The 18,448-nt window shown below is 43.4% G+C and overlaps 1 protein-coding gene across 1 annotated transcript in view; it reads right to left on the bottom strand.

Annotated features, from left to right (window-relative positions):
* Window positions 1-18,448, bottom strand: part of LOC144682419 (deuterosome assembly protein 1-like) — a 181,883-nt gene that overhangs the window by 59,643 nt on the left and 103,792 nt on the right. The gene's annotated exons all lie outside the window — the stretch shown is intronic.

Raw genomic sequence — 18,448 nt, 5'->3', positions numbered from 1 at the left:
AATCTGGAGATGGAAAGGAAACATAAATGGCAGAAGGCAAAGTTAAGAACACATGCTCTGGTTTTAGCACCCAACAACATTTTTGATGTTTAACCATAAATAAAGTTTGAAATATGCTTCACATTTTGTCACGTTGTGCATGCATTTAAGCCCCATCCAATGACTCAAATCTACAATTCCATTAAATAAAGGCTTAATGACATAGACATTCCAAGGAATGATCTATGTTCCTGAATAGGTAGGCCTGCCGTGCACCTAATATTGTCCCTTGGGCCTCATTTAAATGACACCTGTGAGCGACAAACACCTGCTAGATATTCCCAAGCAGCTTGCTGTAAGAGGCTTGGAATTTTAAGCCACTGCATCACTGGCAGCAGCTTCAGGTAAGTATTTAAAGGGGAAGGGAAGGTGATTAAGAGGGGGTGACCAGGTGGGAAAGTGATCAAGGAGTAAAACAATTTTAGGGAGCACGTTCAGGAAGGAAGACAATAAGCAAGGCACATAGGTGCTAGCAATGGTTTCTGGGACTGCAGCGGAGCGATGAGAAACACTCTTGCATCTCTCGGCTGAAGTAAACATTTTATTAAAATTTCCTTTTTTGGTGGAAGCCTGCAGAAAAAACCCAGACCATGGCAAAATTTTTACGTCAGCGGGCGGATGCGATTGGCGGGTCCGGGAGCAGATGGGGAATGGACTGACTGCGATTTCACGCTGGCTGGTCAATTAATGGCCAGCTAGCGTGAAGAGCACACTGAAATGCTCAGCACTGCCAGGGTGGGGGCAGGAGGAGGGCAGGCGCTGACATAAGTGCGGATGTGGGTGTGAGCGAGCGCGGAATGTAAGCTGCTTGAAGGCAGAGAGCTGCCTCAGGGAGCTGAAGACCTCAAAGGTATTAAATAAAGATTTTAAAATCAGAACAAAAATGTACAAGCATCACAAACAGTCACCTGAACATACACATTATAAAAATTCTGTCCATAGATTTTTAAAAATTTAATAATGGAAACCTCATCCTGCCATTGGATGAGGTTTCATGAAAAATGCAAAGGCCGCCTGGCTGATTTGCCCGCCAGCCAATCGTGAGGTTGGACGGGCAACAAAAAATCGGGGATAATTTCAACTTTTGTAACGCATTTAGTGCGTGTAGTTCAACATACTGATTAACAAACTGCTGAATATGTAAATGATTTGGTTTACATCATCATAGGAAATGATGCAAGTTAACATGTGATATAGTAGTTGCAGCAGTATTGATCAACAGCTAAGAAGTGTATGAAGAGCTCTCCCTGGAATTCTATCATTCTTCAATAAAGAACTCTTTGATTAGATTACCAATCATTGTCATTTTGTTTGGTACGTTTGTCTTAAGAGATAATAACGCAACATGGTGGCAATGGTACATAATATAGGGTGGAATTGTCCCAGATTTGCACTGAGTGCGGTAGTGGGCAGGTAAAACAACATTTAACCCACCAGCCGCGATGGCAGATTTTCACGCCGTATTGTCCCAAGCCTGCCACATTACTTATGCATTCTTGAGAAACACACCATTTCCATGCCAGGCAGGCTCTCATTCGTCCACCACACCATCACCTTGCCGCTTCATCACACCAAGCACCACATTTAATTACAGCTGTGCTCACTGCTTTCAGCCCAGGACTGTTACAAAGAAGACATGGCCCCTAGAAGCAAGAAGACTGCAGCCCTCGAGTGCCTTTTGGATGCCGTGGCGACCTGCTGTGATGTCCTCTACCCCCTACTCTGGCTGCAGGAGGGGCAGCTACATTAACACCCTGGCTTGGTAGGCAATGGCAGTGGTGATCAGTGCCAGTGTTGCACAGAAGAGATTGGCCATCCAGTGCAGATAGAGGATGAATGATCTCACCCGTGTAACCAGGGTAAGGCAACCATCTCATCACTCTCCCACACTCAAGCCCATCATACATTCACTGGCATCTCACTCACTGCCAGCTCAAGGAGCATCACCACCTATTCTCACACATATATCCTCACATCTCCATCCTCTGGAGACTGCCTCCTCAGCCCCCCTTCCCCAGTGCAGCTCTTGTCCTGCAGCCTCTTTACTTGCCTGAGGCCACTTCTCTCCCTTCGCCAAGCAAGACCTTGCCCTGCAGCCATTGAAAAGCCACCCACACATGGCTCATCTGGTAGGTAGAGACCTATGAGTCCCCCTAAAAGTGATGTGGGTGCTGTCTGTGAGGCCTGCTGCTAATGACTGCGAGTGCTGACCAAAGCAAGATAGGCAAACAAACTTTGAAACCCCGAGTGAAGTGCAACCCACCAAGTGCTGCTGTGAAACAGGTCAGCGTGTTTTCTCATCGATGTGGGCGGACATTCCAGCAGGAGGGGGAAATGAGTCCAGCGGGCTGGCCTTAAAATGATATACTGATGTATTATAATGAGGTTCCCGACATCTAATGCCAGGGAATGCGGCCCACCATCAGCAGACAGAGCGGACGATCGCAAACTGATTTCATGACGTTGTGAAACTGATTTTTGGCCTCGTCACCATATTGTCTGCTCACGCCACCAAAGACGCCCGACGGCAGCAGGCACGGAAAATCCTGGCCATAGCAACAGCGGTGAAGAACGTGGTGGCAGCGATTCACATTTAGTGGCAGCGATCACAAAGTAGTGACATCATTGGACAACAGGAGATGCCATAAATGATGAAAGCAAAATACTGCGGATGCCGGAAAGCACCATAAAGCCTGGGATAACACAGTCGCATGGCTGGAAGAAACAGTGGCAGCAAAGTTTGGGGCCCAGTCCGAAAATCACCCCCGAGAATCATTACTCTGAGAGAGTGAGTAATTGAAGGGGGAGGTGTATTTAACGCTAATTGACAGAAAGGCAGTGTTCTGGATGAATTGAGCTGGAATGTCCATCTGAATTGGGACTGTGAGATTGCAGTGCCATTGAGCGTTGTGAATTTTTCCCACCAAAAAGAGCTCCATGGGCAGAGTGGCCCTGTGCAGAGGCTGAAAACTTTCACTGCTGCTACGAAGCTCGGGGCGTGGTAGAGGTCCAGTGTTGCAGGCGCAGTAGATCTGCACTCTTTTCTTTTTTTCCATCGAGGAAAAGTCATTTAAAGGGAAAGTCTTGGGAAAGGGAATTCTTGAGAAGCAAGAAATTTCTACGCTACAACGATAAAATATCTAGTTATGAATTGGAAGGCTTCGCACGTCCTCAATAAATTCGAATTGTTTAGACAGTGTATGGAGTTGTGCTTCCTAGAATTTGCAGTTGCAGAGCCTGACAAGCAGGCAATAAAGTTAAAGATAGCTAATTGCAATAAACATCTTCATCACATCAACACTATCAGAAGCGGACCAGAAAGACCCGTCCTAACTCTGGATAATGCTGGAGGATCAGTTAAGAGTTAACATCGACTCGAACTGATGGTCTATAGACAGCAGCACAAAGGAACTAGTTCATTAGTCGATGTTGGACAAAAGCAGAGATTGTGATTTTTCAGAATCTCTGAGTTTTATAGAACAACAATAAAATTTGTGCCAAACTTCTCCCTCACTGACTGTCTATTTGTACCATCGCTGGGAATAGCCAAGAAGAAACAACCTGGCTCACTTGAGGAAAACAAAAATTCCTTTAAAATTTTTAAAAATAATGGAGCTGTTAATCGTATCGACACCAATGGAGGCATTCCAAAAGGGTCTGCTTTATATGAAAAATGGAAATGACATCAACAGTCTACTTAAAGATGGCAGAAAAATGAGACTATAGTTGCCAGCAGGCAATGTCTGCAAATGACTGGAGCAGCAACAGCCATAATTGAGGCAGCCAAGGCACCCAGACAGTGCAGTCTGTCATGAAGATGTTAATGTATATAATGTTCTTGGAAATTATTTTAAATTGGACTTGTAGTAGGGTTTGTGTCTGTGGGTCTGAGTGTGTGTGTGTCTTAATTGGATTAAAGCCAGCTAGTCTGTGTGTTTTAGTTTTGAGATGTTAAACAGTAAGGTAAAGGGTACATTTGCATTTTGTTGAATAAACCATTCAAAGATTGGGGGTGAAATCTTGTACCTAGATAGGAGATGCCAGGCGCTATGTTTATATTACTAATAAAATTGGTACGATGAAAGGGGTTTTATTCTTGGAAGAGGTGGAATTCAAAGAGCCTGGTAATACAATGAGAATTTGAATTCAAAGGGAAGGCTAGGTATATACAGAAAAGAGTTTTGTGTGTGTAAGTCAGAGGCATGTGATATCTAAGCAAACTGTAAACCTACCACTGTGTGAAGGAACCAAATTAAAAGGGACTTCATTTTGAATTCGTAAGATAAAATGCACTTTGCCTGGTATCTGTTTAAAGTCAAAAACAGAATTACCTGGAAAAACTCAGCAGGTCTGACAGCATCGGCGGAGAAGAAAAGAGTTGACGTTTCGAGTCCTCATGACCCTTCAACAGAACTGAGTAATATTAGGAGAGGGGTGAAATATAAGCTGGTTTAAGGTGGGGGGGGTGGGGTGGGAAGAGAAGTTGGGGGGGTGGTGGGGGGTGGTTGTAGGGACAAGCAAGCAGTGATAGGAGCAGATAATCAAAAGATGTCACAGACAAAGGAACAAAGTTCTAAACGAATGTGTTAATTAAGAATGGATGGCAGGACACTCAAGGTACAGCTCTAGTGGGGGTGGGGTGGAAAGACTGACAGGGCATTGAAGGTATAGATTTAAAAATAATGGAAATAGGTGGGAAAAGAAAAATCTATATAAATTATTGGAAAAAACAAAAGGGAGGGGGAAGAAACGGAAAGGGGGTGGGGATGGAGGAGGGAGTTCAAGATCTAAAGTTGTTGAATTCAATATTCAGTCCGGAAGGCTGTAAAGTGTCTAGTCGGAAGATGAGGTGCTGTTCCTACAGTTTGCGTTGGGCTTCACTGGAACAATGCAGCAAGCCAAGGACAGACATGTGGGCAAGAGGGCAGGGTGGAGTGTTAAAATGGCAAGCGACAGGGAGGTTTGGGTCTTTCTTGCAGACAGACCGCAGGTGTTCTGCAAAGCGGTCGCCCAGTTTACGTTTGGTCTCTCCAATGTAGAAGAGACCGCATTGGGAGCAATGAATGCAGTAGACTAAGTTAGGGGAAATGCAAGTGAAATGCTGCTTCACTTGAAAGGAGTGTTTGGGCCCTTGGACGGTGAGGAGAGAGGAAGTGAAGGGGCAGGTGTTGCATCTTCTGCATGGGCATGGGGAGGTGCCATAGGTGGGGGTTGAGGAGTAGGGGGTGATGGAGGAGTGGACCAGGGTGTCCCGGAGGGAACGATCCCTACGGAACGCCGCCGGGGGGGTGAAGGGAAGATGTGTTTGGTGGTGGCATCATGCTGGAGTTGGCGGAAATGGCGTAGGATGATCCTTTGAATGCGGAGGCTGGTGGGGTGATAAGTGAGGACAAGGGGGACCCTATCATGTTTCTGGGAGGGAGGAGAAGGCGTGAGGGCGGATGCGCGGGAGATGGGCCGGAAACGGTTGAGGGCCCTGTCAACGACTGTGGGTGGAAAACCTCGGTTAAGGAAGAAGGAGGACATGTCAGAGGAACTGTTTTTGAAGGTAGCATCATCAGAATAGATGCGACGGAGGCGAAGGAACTGAGAGAATGGGATGGAGTCCTTACAGGAAGCGGGGTGTGGGGAGCTGTAGTCGAGGTAGCTGTGGGAGTCGGTAGGCTTGTAATGGATTTTGGTGGACAGTCTATCACCAGAAATTGAGACAGAGAGGTCAAGGAAGGGAAGGGAAGTGTCAGAGATGGACCCACTAGAGCTGTACCTTGAGTGTCCTGCCATCCATTCTTAATTAGCACATTCGTTTAGATAATATCACCACCTTCAACACCTCTTTGTTCCTTTGTCTGTGACATCTTTTGATTATCTGCTCCTATCATTGCTTGCTTGTCCCTACAACCACCCCACCCCCCCAACTTCTCTCCCCCCACCTTAAACCAGCTTATATTTCACCCTTCTCCTAATATTATTCAGTTCTGTTGAAGGGTCATAAGGACTCAAAACGTCAACTCTTTTCTTCTCCGCCGATGCTGCCAGACCTGCTGAGTTTTTCCAGGTAATTCTGTTTTTGTTTTGGATTTCCAGCATCTGCAGTAGTTTTTTGTTTTTATCTCTGTTTAAAGTCTATGGTCTATGGGTTATTGTTGCCTTGATGAAGATTGACCTAGGAGTGATTAATTTGGGGATTTGTTTAAAAGTTATTGTAGTAGTAATTTGTAGACATGTGTATGTGTTTAATTCCTTGTTAAATTAATAAATGTTTAATTTAATTTATTTAAAAACATCTGGAGGCTTGCTGGTTTCATTTCTGAATTCAGAGTTGCATCTCAAACATACCAATTGAAAATATAGGTTATAACAATTGTTTAAAGTTTTCCTCTGGGATTTTAAATAGCTCGACCTTTACCAACTGCTGTGTCATAACAAGTCATCATTAGCCACATAATTATCCTTCATTTAGAGATACCTTCAAGGTGTATGGTCTAAAGGGACACGGAGCAAGATTGTGTAGAAAGTCTGACAGCGGGGAAGCCGTCAGAAGCTGCAGCAAGCCACAGCTCAGGAAAAATCAGACGCTGCATAGTGGCAAGAATAAGAGTTCACAAAATACCAGTTTCAGCTCCGGTATGTCCACGAGGATGGCAGAAGTCTGGATGGTGAAGAAGGCACTGAGAGAGACAAACACTGTGGCAAGTTCCAACATTTTACCACTGCAGATACTCAAGGCATGTACCTGACAAAATGGGACTCTATGTTACAGCCAACAAGCTAAGCTCATCACAAATAACAGTTCGCCAATCTATTGCATGGGAGTATTGATATTGAATCCAGATATGGAAGTTTTGCATGGTCTTCTACATTGTTGGCACCAATGGACCAGTGGTAGCAGGACTATCAGCCTGCAATAAACTCCAGATCATGATGATTCATGAGACCAGAAAAGCACTAATGTTAGATGGTCAAGGCACCTGTGACCCAATTGAGTCTATTCAAGATCTGCAACAGAAATGGCTGGTTATGTCTGACACATTGAGCAGGTTAACCAACCCCAAGAAGACAGCAGATATACTGTTGGATGTATAAGTAGACGAAATAGATGCAGAATTATGTGTATAACATTGGCCTAATGTGATATAAATGAGACAAATTTGGGAAGCTCCAGACAGAGACTTCCAAAGAGCCTTTCCTCAGGGCATTATGGCAGATCATCATCAGTGGATGGCCAGATACTGTAGAAGAGATTGCCACAGACCTCAGAACCTTCTGCAATGAAATTGGCATTTTAAATGGAGTCATTTTCAAGGGCAGATAAGTGCTGATACCAGAAGCGCTTTGTCAAGATATCCTTACCCAGTTACATCAAGGTCACATGGGCGTTGAAAGAACAAAATGACTTGTATGAGAAAATTTATTGGCCAGGGACCAAAATTGACATAGAATGAGTTGTGAGGATGTCAGTGGCATCAACCAAGTCAACACAAATAATCACTCCATCCTCATGATGCTCTATCATATCCATGATCAAGAATAGCTACTGACTTGTTTACCATCAGAGGTGATGACTTACGTGTTACAAACTACTTCTCCAAATTTCCTATCATTCACCAACTGAGGGATACATCGTGTACATCTGAGGCATACACGATGAGTGCAATTTTCAGTCTTTTTGATTCCCTGGAGTAGATGAACAACGGTCCACAGTACAGTGGTAAACTCTTGCAAGATGTGTGCAAAGTGGGCTGTAAAGTACATTCTGTCATCCCTGTACTATCCAAAGTCAAATGGACTTGCAGGAAAGATGGTGTGGCAGTAAATTCAATGATTTTTAAATGTAAAGAGACCGATCAAAACATTCAAATATTGCACCTACAAGCAACACACTAGATGTGGGATTACTATCCCCAACAGAGTTTACGTTCAGAAGGCAAAATCAGGACAACTCTTCTGAGTCATCATCTGATCAGATCATCGTCAGTCCAGGAAAAAGTATTGGAAAGACAAGAGAAAATGAAAATCACACATGACTAACATGCAGGTGTGAAGTTGCCTCTTATGCATGTAGGACAGAATTTCAGAGTGATTCACCTGCAGGAGGGGACATGGTTCCTTGCGGACATGTCAAAGATCTGTAATGAGCCAAGGTTATATAAGGTAACCACCACGAATGGAGCATTATGGAGGAGGAATAGATGTCAGTTGAGAGAGTTATCCAACAGCATTATACCTAACACTCCCGCAGTGTCAAGAACGAGTGCACATTCAAATTCTGAGAGTGAAGTTAAGGGAGATGACACGCTCAACCCCCAAGTGCAAGATATTTGTCAGTCTATACCTACGATTCAAGAGAGTTACCAGATCAGGTTGAGCCAGCAGACCACTTGTACATTTCAGAGACACTTGAACAATTAATGTGAGAGCAATACATGTGTAAATACTGTTCACAATAATCTTATTCCAATATGCATATAGCTTATAACTTGTGCAATTCTTCCCATTTAAGGAAAAGGGTATCTTGTGATACTGCTTTGTGGTGCACGTAGTTCAATATGCTGATCAACATACTGCTTGATATATAAATGGTTTGGTATACATCATCAGAGGTAGTGATGCAAGTCAACATGTGATATAGTAGTTGCAGCAATATTGATCAGAAGCTAGCATGTATATGAACAGCTCTCTTGGAATCCTGTCATTCTTCAATAAAGAACTTTTTGTTTAGATAACCAAACATTGTCATAGTGTTTGGTACTTTTGTGTTAAGAGCCAATAACACAACAGCAATTATACTGCCGTTCCTTCACTGTGACTGGGTCAAAATCCTGGAATTTCCTCCCTAACAACACTATAGGTGTACCTACACCAGATGAACTGCAGCAGTTCAAGACAATGGCTCACCACCTTCTTAAGGGCAATCAGTAATGAGCAACAAATGCTGGCCTTGCAAGTGACACTCACATCACATGAAAAAATAAATAAAGAGAACCAAATTAAGGACATACATGACAATTCCTGATATATATAAATGATCTAGATCTTGGTGTGCAGGAAACAATCTCAAAGTTTGTGGACGACAGAAAACTTGGGAGAATTGTAAACTGTGAGGAGGATAGTGTAGAACTTCAAAAGGACATTGACACATTGTTGGAGTGGGCAGATAGGTGGCAGATGAAGTTCAATGTGGAGAAGTGTGAGGTGATACACTTTGGTACAAAAAACATGGAGAGACAGTACAAAATACAGGATACTATTCTAAAGGGTGTGCAGGAGCAGGGAGACCTGGATGTTATGTACATAAGTCATTAAAGGTGGCAGAACAGGTAGAGAGAGCTGTTTCTAAAGCATACAGTATTCTAGGCTTCATTAATAGGGACATAGAGTACAAGAGCAGGCAGGTTATGATGAACTTGTATAAGACACTGGTTAGACCTCAGCTGGAGTATTGTGTACAGTTCTGGGCACCACATTATAGGAAGGATGTGAATGAATTGGAGGGAGTGCAGAAGAGGTTTACGAGAATGGTTCCAGGGATGAGACACTTCAGTTACGAGGAAAGATTGGAGAAGTTGGGACTGTTTTCCTTGGAGAGGAGAAGGCTAAGAGGAGACTTGATAGAAGTTTTCAAAATCATGAGGGATCTGGACAGAGTAGATGGGAGAAACTGTTCTCGCTCGTAAACGGATCGAGAACTAAAGGGCACAGTTTAAAAGTGTTTTGCAAAAGAAGCAAATGCAAGGTGAAAAAAGCTTTTTCTCACAGTGAGTACTTAGAGTTTGGAATGCACTGCCGGGAAATGTGGTGGAGGCAGGTACAATTGAGGCATTCAAGAGGGCATTGGATGATTATTTAAATAGAAACAATGTGCAGAGTTACAGCAAAAAGGCAGGGATTTGCACTAAGTTAAAATGCTCAGAGAGCCAGTGCAGGCATGATGGGCCAAATGGCCTCCTTCTACACCCTAACAATTCTGCGATTCTGTGATAGGATAACTTCCTGCATGTAATTTCTGGCATTGTTCAAGGATGGAAAATAAGCTCCTATTAAAGGTTTCATTGCATCCAGGGTTTTATTTAGAACTTGTTCAATCACAACATTTTACCTACTCTGCATTTAACCTCATGATCTCTGACTGCAGCACTGTATCATTCTTGGTGCTTTCCTGAAGATGTTTCAAAGAGCTTTTACATTCCATTTCAAGATTAGCTAGTTTGCCAGTTACCAAAGCTGGTGAACTTTGTTCCAGAAGCCTATATAAAAATATGTAAAAATCAGCAAATTATAAAGAAAAAAACATACATTTATACAGTGCCTTTCATAACTTCAGGATGTCTCCACCTGTTTTACAGGTGATGCAGTATTTAAAAGTGTAATCACTGTTGCAATTTAAGAAATGTGATGACCAATTTGAATACAGCAAGAGCCCATAAACTGCTGTGTGATAATGGCCAGATAATTTGCTTTTTAGGGTGTTGGTTGAGGAATGAAGATTGACTGGGACATCTGTAGGCCTCCTCTGTTCTTCTTCAAAAGAAAATGCCTCAATTTAACGTCTCATCTGAAAAACAGCACCTTCAACTTGTCTGGAGGCTATACACTTAAAATACTATAGCCCACGGTTCCCAAAAACATCTAAGTTGTACAGTTCAAGAATGTACAAGTGTCCAAGCCTTTCTAACACTATAGCTTAAAGGAACTCATGTAAGTCTTGCAATCCCATAAATTTCTAAAGTAATTAACTGAAAGCCTTTTAATTTAAAAAAGGACCAAGAAAACTGATCTATTGTTATTCTACATTACAGTATTACATACTTTCATTTGTAAAATATATCTTAGAGATTCCATTGTTACAACTAAATGAATTGCACTCAAAAATAATAGATTCTGGATTTGCATTTTGCAACTCCTGTTAATATAATCAAGTTTCTTATTGTTTTACAATATTATTATTTTCAGCTGAAATGTGAGCAACTGCTTTCTTAACACAAGCATCAGAACAGATTTTCTATTAATTCTGCTTCACAAGTTGTATAGCACAGAAATTAGTTTCTCATTAAAGAATCTACAGTAATATTCTGTCTTAATCATTGAAACAAAATAGACATAAGGGGAATGTTTTCCCCAGTTACGGTAAGAATTCTATGTTCCCATTTAATTGCCAGTGTGTACAAGTGGGCTCTCCTAATGAATCAGCTGCACATTTGAAACTGTTCTACGATTGGGAGTCTTTTTTCCAGATTGACCAGATGTTATATTTTTTCCTCAATAGTTGCTGGCACTGAAAGTAAGTTACCTCAACAAATTTTACATGAATTCTTAATGAACTCAGACAACAGACACCACAAAAAGAGTCAGTCATCAGATAATCAGCAACAACAATTTGCTGTTCATCCATAATAATGAAAACATTTAATATCTAAGGTTTTAATTAACCGTGCTCCAATATAAGCTTGAGCTTTCAACTGTACTAAACTGTGCCAAGATTTATCTCAAGCTGCAAATATTAATAGTATTTGTGATAAATAAAATAACTTAAATAAGGGTAATTACAAAGGAATGAGGGCAGAATTGGCTGGAGTGGACTGGGAAAGGAGTTTAGCAGATAAGACAGTTGATGAACAATGGCACACGTTTAAGGAAATAGTTCATGGCTCACAACAAAGATATATTCCAGTGAGAAAGGAGGATTCTAGGAAGGGGATAAACCAACCATGGCTAACCAGGTTAAGGATAGTATCAAATTGAAAGAAAAAAACATAAAATGTGGCAAAGATTAGTGGTAAACCAGAGGATTGGGAAAGTTTTAAAAACCAACAAAAGATGACCAAAAAACTAATAAAGAGGGAGTAAATAAACTTTGAGGGTAAACTAGAAAGTAAAATAAAAACGGACAGTAAGAGCTTCTTTAAATATATAAAAAGGAAGAGAGAGGCCAAAGTGAACATTGGCCATTAGAGAATGAGGCTGGGGAATAATACTGGGAAACCAGGAAATGGCGGAGGAGTTGAATAAATACTTTGCATCAGTCTACACAGTAGAAGACACCAATAGCATTCCAAAAATACTAAATAATCAAGGGACAAAAAGTGTGGTGGTTGGGGGGAAGAAATAAATACAATAACTATCACTAGAGAAAAAGCACTAGGGAAACTAATGGGGCTAAAAGCTGATAAGTCCCCTGGACCTGATGGGTTGCATCCTAGGATATTAAAGGAAGTAGCTACAGAGATAGTGGATGCACTGGTAGTAATCTTCCAAGAACCCTTAGATTCTGGAAAAGTCCCAGAGGATTGGAAAACTGCCAAAGTAACACCCTTATTCAAAAAGGGAGAGAGACAAAAGACAGGTAACTATAGGCCAGTTAGCTTAACATCTGTCATTGGGAAAATGTTAGAGTTTATTATAAAGGATATAATAGCAGATCATTTAGAAATAAATACAATCAAGCAGAATCAGCATGGCTTCATGAAAGGAAATCATGCCTGACAAATTTATTAGAATTCTTTGAGGAGGTAACAAGCAGGATAGATAAAGGGGAACCAGTAGAGGTAATATATTTGGATTTCCAAAAGGCATTCGACAAGTTATCGCACATAAGGTAAGTGGTGTTGGGGGTAGTATATTAGCATCGATAGAGGATTGGCTAACTAATAGAAGAAAGAGTTGGAATAAGGGGGCATTTTCAGGATGGCAACCCGTAATTAGTGGAGTGCCACAGGGATCTGTGCTGGGGCAACAATTATTTACAATATATATTAATGATTTAGATGAGGAAGTGAATGTACTATCACCAACTTTGTGGATGACACAAAAATAGATGGGAAGGCAAGTGGTGAGGGTGACACAAAGAGACTACAGAGGTATATAGGCATGTTAAGTGGGTGGGTAAAAACTTTGCAGATGGAATATAATGTGGGAAAATGTGAGGTTATGCATTTTGGCATGAAGGATAGAGGAGTTGAATATTATTTAAATGGAGAAAGACTTCAGAAAGCTGCAGCACATAAGGATTTGGGGTCCTCGTGCATGAATCCCAAAAAGTTAACATACAGGTTCAGCAGGTAATAGGGAAGGCAAATGGAATGTTGGCCTTTCCATTCCCTTTGAAATAAAGCAAGTCTTACTAAAGCTATATAAGGCACTAATTAGACCACACCCAGAATCCTGTGAACAGTTTTGGTTTCCTTATCTAAGGAAAGATATACTGGCATTGGAGGCAGTCCAGAGAAGGTTCACTAGGTTGATCCTGGGTATGGAGGGATTTTCTTATGTGGAGAGGTTGATTAGGTTGGGCATGTACTCATTGGAGTTTAGAAGAATGATTGAAACGTATAAGATTCTTAGGGGGCTTGACAGGGTAGATGCTGAGAGGTTGTTTCCCCTGGTGGGAGAGTCTAGGACCAGAGGGTATCAGAGTAAGGGGTCGCTCATTTAAGACAGAGATGAGGAGGAATTTCTTCTCTCAGAGGGTAGTGAATCTGTGGAATTCTTTACTGCAGAGGGCTGTAGAGGCTGGGTCTTAAAGTGTATTCAAGGCTGAAATAAACAGATTTTTAATCAGTAAGGGAATCAAGGGTTATGGGGAAAAGGCAGGAAAATGGAGTTGAGAATTATCAGATCAGCCATGATCTCATTGAATGTTGGAGCAGACTCAATGGGCTGAATGGCTATTGCTGCTCCTACGTCTTATGGTCTTATGAAATAAGAAAATGCTGGAAATACACAGGCCAGGCAGGATCTGAGGAGGGAGAAACAAAGTTAAATGTTTTGATAATCTTTAACCAGATCATTTTCTCCCCATAGATGCTGCTTAGCCTGCTATTTCCAGCACTTTCTGTTCTTATTCCAGGTCTCCAACATCCACAGTTTTTTGCTTTTGCAATAACTTGTGGTGTTCTGGTTTAGGATTTATCCACCAGTGAGGCAGCAGCACTCAAAGCCACCCTTTCCAAATCTCCAGATCCACAAGATTCAAACTTCAACTGCTCATCTGAGTAAATGTCGCTTGATAGCACTGTCAGACACCTCCCATGACTTTGCTGATGATTGAGTGTAGACTTGTGGGACAGTACTTGGCTGGATTGGATTTGTCCTCTTTTTGTGGACAGGACATGCCTAGCTAATTTTCCACATTGCCAGGTAATGCCAGTGTTGTAGCTGTACAGGAACAGCTTAGCTAGGGGTACAGCTAGTTCTGGGTTACTGGATGTCAGTACTACAGTGGGGAAGTTATCAGGGCCCATCAGCTTTGCTGTATTCAGCGCCTTCAGCTATTTTTTGAAATCAAGTGGAGTGAATTGGGTTAGGTGAAGATTGAAATCTGTGATGCTGGAGGCCTCTGAGGAGGCCAAGATGGATCATCCACTGGGTACTTCTGGACGAAGATGGCTGCAAATGCATCACTCTCCTCTTTTGCACCAATGTGCTGGGCTCACTCGTCATTGAGGAAGGGAATATTTGTGGAAATGTGGCTTTCAATTAGATGTTTAATTGCCCACCACGACTGGATGTGGCAGGACTGGAGAGCTTTGATTTGAATCATTGGCTATGGGATTCTTTGACTCCGTCTATTGTATGCTGCTTCCACTGTTTAGCATATATGTAGTCTTGTGTTGTAGCCTCACCTGGTTATTTCCTCATTCTTAGGATTGCTGCTGCTCCTACGATGCTGTCCCAACTCTTCTTTGCATCAGGGTTGATTCCCTAGCCTGATAGTAATGGGAGAGTGAGGCAGTGAGGAATGCTGGGCAATTAGGTTAAATATTGTAGTGGAATACAATTCTGCTGCTGCTGATAACCCACAGCACCTCATGGATGTCCAGATTTGAACTGCTAGATCTATCCCACTTGGCATGGTGATACTACCACACAACTGGATATCTTTAGCGTGAAGGTGGGACTTAGTCTCCACAAAATCTGTGTGGTGCTTACTCATGCCAATACTTTCATGGGTAGTTGCAATTGCAATAGGTAGATTGAATGAGAGGTCAAGTAGGCTTTTCCCGCTTGTTGGTTCTCTCACCTCTCAGGCCCAGTCTGGTAGATATGTCTGTCAGGTCTTGACAAGCTTGATCAGTAGTGATGCTACTGAGCCACTCTTGGTAATGGGCATTGAAGCCCCCACTAGAGTAAATTCTTTGCCCTCGCTAACCTCAGTGCTTCTTCTAAGTGGTGTTCAACATTGAAGATTACACAAGAAACAGGAGCAGGAGTAGACTGCATGTCCCATTGAGCCTGCTCCAGTATTCAATACGATCAAGGCTGATCTTGGGCGTCAATTCCATTTTCCCGCCTGCTCTCTATGCCTCTTAATTCCTTAAGAGGCCAAAAATCTATCTATCACAGCCATAAATGGATTCAATGATGGAGCATCCACATCCAAATTCTCTAGAACCCACAATTCTAGAGAATTCCAAAGATTCATCATCCTTTGAGTGAAGTATTTTCTCCTTATCTCAGTCCTAAATGATCGGCCCCTTATCCTGAGCCTGTGCCCCTGTGCTTTACATTCCCCAACCAGTGGAAAATATCTCTCAGCGTCCATCATATCAAGCCCCTTCAGAATTTTGTAGGTTTCAATGAGGTCACCTTTCATTCTTCTAAACTCCAGAGAACATAAACCCAATTTACTCAGCCTCTCATCATAGGACAACCCGCTTCAGCTCAGAGTTGATGAGCTGGAGTCTGAGCTATGAACGCAATGTATCAGGGAGGGAGTAAGTTACCTGGACACTTTATATAAAGTATATGGTATGTCAGTGAAGCTCAGCCATGTGGAATGTGCATCTTGCAGGATGTGGGAATTTGTGCCCTTGATGACTACGTCTGCAGGAAGTGGCACCAGCTGCAGAAACTTGAGCGCTGAGTTGCGGAGCTTGCGTGGTAGCGGGAGTCACTGTGGTGCATCCACAAGGCTGAGGATTATGTGGATAACACATTTAGAGAGGTGGTCATATCGCAGCTAAAAAGTACACAGGCAGAGAGGGAATGGGTGACTGCCAGAGTATCGAAGAGAAACAGCAGGTAGTTCAGGAATGCCTGAGGCTATCCCGCTTTCTAACCGCTTTTCTATTTTGGATACTGGTGAGCGAGATGGCTCCTCAGAGGACTGTAGCAATAGCTAAGTCCGTGGCATCACAGGTGGCTCAGCTGCACAGGATGGGGGGAGGAGGAGTGGAAGTGCTATAGTAGTATGGGATTCCGTTGTTTGGGGAGCAGACAGGCGTTTCTGCAGCTGTAGACGTGACTCCAGGATAGTATATTGCCTTCTCTCTCCCCTTGTCCAGTCCCTTCCCACCTACAGCCGTGATTCCTCTGACACCTTACGTCACATCAACAATTTCCAGTTCCCTGGCCCCAACAACTTCTTCTTCACCATGGACGTCCAATCCCTCTACACCTCCATCCCCCACCAGGATGGTCTGAGGGCCCTTAGCTTCTTCCTTGAACAGAGGCCCGAACAATCCACCACTACTCTCCTCCGTCTGGCTGAACTTGTTCTCACACTGAACAATTTCTCCATTAACTCCTCTCACTTCCTCCAAATAAAAGGTGTGGCTATGGGTACCCGCATGGGCCCCAGCTATGCCTGTCTCTTTATTGGGTATGTGGAACATTCCTTGTTCCAGTCCTACTCCGGCCTCCTCCCACAACTCTTTCTCCGGTACATCGATGATTACTTCGGTGCTGCTTCATGCTCTCGTCGGGACCTGGAAAAATTTATTAATTTTGCTTCCAATCTCCACCCCTCCATCATTTTCACATGGTCCATCTCTGACACTTCCCTTCCCTTCCTTGACCTCTCTGTCTCAATTTCTGATGATAGACTGTCCACCAATATCCATTACAAGCCTACCGACTCCCACAGCTACCTCGACTACAGCTTCTCACACCCCGCTTCCTGTAAGGACTCCATCCCATTCTCTCAGTTCCTTCGCCTCTGTCGCATCTGTTCTGATGATGCTACCTTCAAAAACAGTTCCTCTGACATGTCCTCCTTCTTCCTTAACCGAGGTTTTCCACCTACGGTCGTTGACAGGGCCCTCAGCCGTGTCCGGCCCATCTCCCGCGCATCCGCCCTCACGCCTTCTCCTCCCTCCCAGAAACATGATAGGGTCCCCCTCGTCCTCACTTATCACCCCACCAGCCTCCGCATTCAAAGGATCATCCTACGCCATTTCCGCCAACTCCAGCATGATGCCACCACAAAACACATCTTCCCTTAACCCCCCCGGCGGCATTCCATAGGGATCATTCCCTCCGGGACACCCTGGTCCACTCCTCCATCACCCCGTACTCCTCAACCCCCACCTATGGCACCTCCCCATGCCCATGCAGAAGATGCAACACCTGCCCCTTCACTTCCTCTCTCTTCACCGTCCAAAGACCCAAACACTCCTTTCAAGTGAAGCAGCATTTCACTTGCATTTCCCCTAACTTAGTCTACTGCATTCGTTGCTCCCAATGCGGTCTCCTCTACATTGGAGAGACCAAACGCAAACTGGGTGACCGCTTTGCAGAACACCTGCGGTCTGTCCGCAAGAAAGACCCAAACCTCCCTGTCGCTTGCCATTTTAACACTCCATCCTGCTCTCTTGCCCACATGTCTGTCCTTGGCTTGCTGCATTGTTCCAGTGAAGCCCAACGCAAACTGGAGGAACAGCACCTCATCTTCAGACTAGGCACTTTACAGCCTTCCGGGCTGAATATTGAATTCGACAACTTTAGATCTTAAGCTCCCTCCCCCATCCCCACCCCCATTTCCGTTTCTTCCCCCTCCCTTTTGTTTTTTCCAATAATTTATATAGATTTTTCTTTTCCCACCTATTTCTATTATTTTTAAATCTATAACTGTAATACCCTGTCAGTCTTTCCACCCTACCCCCACTAGACCTGTACTTTGAGTGTCCTGCCATCCATTCTTAATTAGCACATTCTCTTAGATAATATCACCACCTTCAACACCTCCCTGTTCCTTTGTCTGTAACATCTTTTGATTATCTGCTCCTATCACTGCTTGCTTGTCCCTACAACCACCACCTCCCCCCAAATTCTCTCCCCCACCGCCTTAAACCAGCTTATATTTCACCCCTCTCCTAACTTCACTCAGTTCTGCTGAAGGGTCATGAGGACTCGAAACGTCAACTCTTTTCTTCTCCGCTGATGCTGCCAGACCTGCTAAGTTTTTCCAGGTAATTCTGTTTTTGTTTTAGTATATTGCCTCCCTGGTGCCAGGGTCAAGAATGTCACAGAGCAGCTACAGGACGTTCTTTTGGGGGAGGGTGAACAACCAGAGGTCGTGGTCCACATTGGGACCAATGAGATAGATAGGAAAAGGGATGAGGTCCTGAAAGCAGATTTTAGGGCGTTAGGAAGGGAATTAAAAAGCAGAACCTCAAGAGTAGTAATCTCAGGA

The sequence above is a fragment of the Cetorhinus maximus genome, chromosome 7 (genome assembly GCF_964194155.1).
Source record: "Cetorhinus maximus chromosome 7, sCetMax3.hap1.1, whole genome shotgun sequence".
NCBI classification, from domain to species: domain Eukaryota; kingdom Metazoa; phylum Chordata; class Chondrichthyes; order Lamniformes; family Cetorhinidae; genus Cetorhinus; species Cetorhinus maximus.
Note: the sequence above shows the minus strand (reverse complement) of the source record. Positions and strands in the feature narration are given on the sequence as shown.